Raw genomic sequence first — 5,974 nt, forward strand, 5'->3', positions numbered from 1 at the left:
TCTCTCTCTCTCTCTCTCTCTCTCTCTCTCTCTCTCTCTCTCTCTCTCTCTCTCTCGCACAAATAAGATATTTTCGTCATATTTTACTTCGAAATCATGAAGTAAATTAATTAAGAACTATTTCATGTCCCAATAAATTAAATGCTATTTAAAGCACAGAAATTAATTATGAGTTGCTTTCCTCCCTGACGTTGAGTGAGGGCAGATTCATATTTTTACCGACGTGAAGATTCCTCTACCGCAAATAAAAGCAGAGTCTTTGTCATTACCTTCACTCTTGAAATATAAAACTGTTCTCATTGCTTCTGCACGTAACAGGATATTATTACGTAAATATTACATTGAGAAGAAAAAGTGCTTGAGTTAATAAAGCTTCATTTAAATGAAGAAAATTCGTTTAAACAGACGTTTAGTCGATTGAACGAATTATATATATCATAGTTGCTGTGATGAGTTGTGTGTGTGTGTGTGTGTGTGTGTGTGTGCGCGCGCCAAGCAATTCAATAATTGCGATTTGACTAGTAATCATATCAACGCGACTTATTGCATTGACATGTACTAATTTATTCAATATAAATACAATATTTTTTTAAGGCGGATTACCGCCGATTTTGTCGATCCAACTGCTTTTTTCTCTCTCAGTGTAGGAGTGAAACCTCTTCGCTCCTATGGACGTATTTTCGCACGGAAAAGGATAGTGCTTTTTTTTCGCGAGAGATTGATCGAAGGGCTGACGGGAACTCTCTAATCTCCCGTTATCACTTGCTGAAACACCGCTAGATGCGAAAGGTGGTCAGATGTGTCCACTTCCATCCGTTGCACTGGCAGCAGCGCTGAAAGGTCGCAGATAGCTGTCCATTCGCGTAGGATGTTTCCCAACAACACCTAGACGGCTTTAGCGGAAAACCGCGAGAGATCTACGGGCGCTCGCGGAATGTTCGAGAGCAAATGAGTTATGTACTACTTACAGAATAACCGCGGCGTAATCATAATAGAACGCGATGAGATTTACGGCGTAACTCGCGGCAAGACTTTGCACCGCGCGCTCTTGCACTTACCTCCGGCTTGCTCAACCATTGCTTGCGAAAAGAGTCACGGCGCGTTTTATTAGGTCGGTGCTAAAGGTTGGCCGTGCTTTCCAAGCAGAATGAAAATGAAATTATCCAATTCCGAAGGATTAGTAGTTTTCACGAGTAAAATATGAACAGCATCAACTCGATAATTTTTCAAAAATCCAACGAGGGCACCTCATTTTTATATGTTTCTGACGCGCGAAGGGATCGTGAGGATAAGAAAAGATGCGTCTTCATTATCGCAAATTGCAAATCGCGTCTAACGACTTGACGGACGGACTTGTGTGTAAGTCCTTTTACCATGCAACATTTTACTGTGTCGCACCAGCACGTTTATTCGTGCAAATAAGTTAACTTATACGCGACGCGCATAAGTTAATAAATAATGAATATCATTGTCCTCGTGGAGAGAGATTTGCAAATGGATCTCACACGTGCGAACGGTGAGAACGTCGGCTTACATTTTCAGCTAAATACGTTCGCCTTTGTTCTCCGGTTGAAACACGAAGGGAAGGAAATAGGACGTGACAAAAATGTAGGATAATAAAACTGGCGGAATGTCTGCCTGCGTTCGTTTTCTGCTTACCTTTTCCCCCTCTTTTTTATGAAACAATAGTATACAGATATCTATAATAAATTACATCGTAATAATTCGTGTTGACGTTTCTTCTCTTTTTGTCGTGTTTTTTTTTTACAGAAATATATATATGTATATATATATATATATATATATAGATCGGTGAAGTCGTATCGTTCTCTCACGTCGTAGTTTGGTCTCACGTGGATTCGCATCGCGATTAGCGCAACTAGAACTCTCCTATTCCAAACGCATATCCCGCGAACTGTAAGCTCGGTTCGTACGCTAACGTCCGCGCACCCGCAATTGCAAACGCTTGCGGATTATGCGGACGCGATTCTGACGTGTCTGCTCGTTTAAATCAATCAGAATTCGACAGTGCCCGGCGACTGGGGAGGAGATCGTTACCGCATTAAATTTACGCGTCACAATTACGTAATTCCGCGTCTGCGCGCTAAATTTGTCAATGATATGACTAGACACGAGAAAATAATTAAACAACTGTATAATTATCATTACAAAGTGTTCCTTTCTCTTTTATTGATCGCCTTCCCCCAATGTGATGGTGATGGTGGTGACGGTGATAATGATGATGATCGTGATGACGGTCACTTTCCGGCAAAGCAAGCTTCCCCGTTGGTCGCGGACATCGTCGAAATTCTTCATTATTCCGCTGCGCAAAGTCACAAAGAGCGAGATAGTGCCTCTTAACGTTAAGCATGACAACCTCGCAGTAAATGTGCGGTTCCGCGCCGTCCTGATTTAAAGTTTAAATTATTCGTAATTCGTAACTCAACCTAGAATCTAGAACGGGGGAGGGTGGGGCGCACTAAAGTACGCACTTGTTACCAATTTGCTAGATTAAACTTCCACTCGGGTTTTAAGCTCGCGCGCGAATGCGAGCCAGAGGAATTCAGAATCGAATCGCACGGTGCATTTAACAAGACGCAACGTGTATCTCGCAGATGCCTTTATCCCACGTACCGCGCTCCAACCCCCTTGGGTGAGCGCAGCGAGAGTGCTTTGTCCTTTTATGCTCGTTACAACTTTGCCGCGTGCACATTGAATTATTTTACATAAAACGGGCCAGTGGACGCGCGCTTTATTCATCGGTCGATGAGTCGCTGTTCGATATCGCATTCGGACAACGGGGGAAGGGCCGGCGCAATGGGGTATTTTAATCCGTCGGGAATCTAACAAAGCGATTTCCTTGTTCATTTCTTCCTCGGTAATCGGTTTAAACACGCCCGAAGCGAGCGGGGGTTGAGAGGGAGGGAGGAAATCATTCGCTCGGCGAACGGTAAACAGAGATAATAATACGGACGAACGTTTGCATTCTACTCTACAACTTTGTAAGAACAACATTTGTAGCTTGTAATGCAATACAATCTGATAATAGGGACATCAGAATGAGCCGGACGATCTCTTCTCTGTCGAAAATGGAAATGGCTCCCCTTTTGCGCCAACATAAACGAATCCGACGCACAAGTTTTGACCCGAAATAAGTAATCGCATTCTCAATTCGCGATTTATGAAGAGAAACTCGCGTCTAGTAGCAGTTTCAAAAGCACCTACGGCATAAGATAAAATGCCAATATCCCTGCACACTAATAATACACTGATTTTGAACATTTTGTTGTTTTGGCTTTTATTAATATGAATATTTAAATTTTCAACGTAAAGAATATATGTTTATATTCAATATATATGTGTAATATATACATATTCTCTCTATATTGAAAGTTAAAATATTTGTATTTAAAGATCAAAACTAAAAGAATATCCAGACTTAGGTGCACAGAAAAGAAGAATATGGTGCACATAATCAGAAATATCTAGTTGTAAACGATATAGTTGCATCAGTTATCTTTGTGTGATGCTAATCATGCATGGTTGATATAACTCAGTTACTTTGGCGCATCAACTGCATCAGCGTAATTGCGCGTGGTCTAGTTGTGGCAACCAGAAATCAGTTGAACCGACATTTATTATGGTTACGCTCTAGCTGCACAGCAATCAGGATATCACCACTGCAACTCAGCAATAGCTCTGTGATTTCAGCAATCGCATAATTAATTGTTCCGTGCTTTATTATAGAATCTGGTTGGCGCTACCAGATTTATGTGTAGGCCAAATATATTGTTTCTTCCATGTTAATGTAATATTATTAGTGTCCAGGCATTGGTATTCTTTTACCTTACGTGTCTGAGTGCGTTGCAGAAAAATAATCTCAGTTTTCAACAAGCGACGTATGCTGAACGTTCGCGGTCGCAAAATGCACGCGCGCACGTAGGAAATATGATTTACAACGACGCGGCAATTCGTATATCCGGATGGGGTTGGTACCCACCGATTTGCTGGCGGATAAGTGGCGACGCGACACTGCTAGCCTGACTGCACCCCCGAGTTTAATACCGGTTTCTTATTTCGGCCGTGTTCGTTTGCAATTACGCCGGCACCGGCCGTGCCATGAAAACCGTAATCGTCGCGCGAATCTCTCGGTCGTTCGCAGCCGAGGGAAACAAGGCTGGCGGCGTGCGGATAAATTCCGTCCCTTTTTGGCGACACACGGAGAGACGCGACCGGCCGGCTATTCGTTGTTCTTAGGTGGTATAACCGTTTTACGGTGTCTCTCTCCCCTATCTGCTCAAACTGAGGCCGCGACGGACGGCACGGCGGCAGAATTTACGTCGGACGCGGACGCTTGTGCCGCTTTTTATGCCGCAGTCACCGCGCGATCGTAAACGACATCATCCTCTGGGGAGGATATACGCCGGGCTAAAGAAATTTAGCCCGGCGGAAGGCCCACTTCGCTGTCGTTTAACCCTCTTGCCATCTCGATACCGCTGGTTGTTAACGTATTGCGTCACCCTACGTCTCCCAAACCCTCTTCCCCACGTCCAGGAATGATTTCGACGTCCTAGGAGCGACCGCGGTTCCATACGAATGAGGAGAGATGTGAAGATGTTACTCAACGTATGCAGGATCCCCTCACGGGCGAAAATTACCCTCCACTTTTCTCATACGACATGTGCTGTCCTCGAAAGTAACGTTATTTGTGTGAGAGTTACGTGTTTTCTTTTTTCTTTTTACGCGAAATTATTAACATGCTGGCTGCTCAACTGAAATCCAGAAGCAAAATTTCTTCAACTGTTTAAGTGAGAAAAGATGTTCATCTTCCTCGAAAAGACACGTATTGAAATAATGTCTGTTGAACTAGTGCTGTAAGTATAATCCCGCTATTTCAATACCAGAGTATCCAAACCCGCGGCTATTACCCAGACGACTAGATAGCAAATAGTTACGAGCGTGGAATGCATTCGTTCGCTATTTGTTCTTATTAAAAAATTCATAACCTAGAAATGTCGAATTATTTCTTGTATTCATTAAATTAACTTTAGTCGCAAATTGCTCATGTGCAAAAGACGTAAGACACAAAAGAAAGCTGTCTTCTCTCGATCCAAATACGCGTGAAACCTATTAGCTTAAGCTAATATATCGATATAACATAGAACAACCTATATCTTATGTCAACGTCATTTATATCAAAAAATGTGGAAAGAATCTTTTATTTTGAACTTATACGAGACAGCAATGTATTTGTTAATTCTTTGTTATCATAAGAAAAATTAATAAATAGATATTCGAAATTAAGCGCATATCCGAATACTCGGATAAAACTCGGAAGACACATTAGTGCTGTCGAAATTAACAGTACTAATAGAAAGCAGAAAATACCTTTATTACTTTATACGAATAGAATGTGTCATCAATGATACGTTTAGTTTTGAAATTATTTACGATAAACGTACTTTTCCTCGTAAATGCATTGATCGACGAGCTTGCTAATATATATCGTCTGATATAAAGTTAAAAATAGCAATTTGTTCGCACTGATTTTATGGATATATTCTCTGTTTGGTGCGAGATACTGCTAAAGCGAAAATTGCGGGTGCTATCTCACGCGCATAATAAAAACTAATTACAGCGATTAAAGGAAATACACGTAATTTGTCAATAGAAGTTAATATCATAAATATTACGATATTCGAAACGGTGTTTCAATATTATCGCGCATATAGAATTTTAAAAAAGCGTATTTCGCTTTTCAGTTTTTCGAACGAATGCCACGCGTTTTCATCCCTTTACGCACGATTCCAAGCTCATGCGTCGTGAAAGAATCACGGTAGCAATTTGTTGACGCGGCCAGTCCACAAAAGAGCGCGGAATCAAAGCCGAAATTAAACACGTACGAAAGAGAGAGAGAGAGAGAGAGAGAGAGAGAGAGAGAGAGAGAGAGAGAGAGAGAGAGAGAGAGAGAGAG

General features: G+C 41.8%; 1 protein-coding gene across 1 annotated transcript in view; it reads left to right on the plus strand.

Moving 5' to 3' along the window:
* The window catches only part of LOC116844709 (caspase-1-like), a 135,697-nt gene that overhangs the window by 20,582 nt on the left and 109,141 nt on the right, over positions 1-5,974 (plus strand). The gene's annotated exons all lie outside the window — the stretch shown is intronic.

Source organism: Odontomachus brunneus, unplaced genomic scaffold (genome assembly GCF_010583005.1).
Source record: "Odontomachus brunneus isolate Ranch 3 - 2012 unplaced genomic scaffold, Obru_v1 Obru_scaffold_045, whole genome shotgun sequence".
NCBI classification, from domain to species: domain Eukaryota; kingdom Metazoa; phylum Arthropoda; class Insecta; order Hymenoptera; family Formicidae; genus Odontomachus; species Odontomachus brunneus.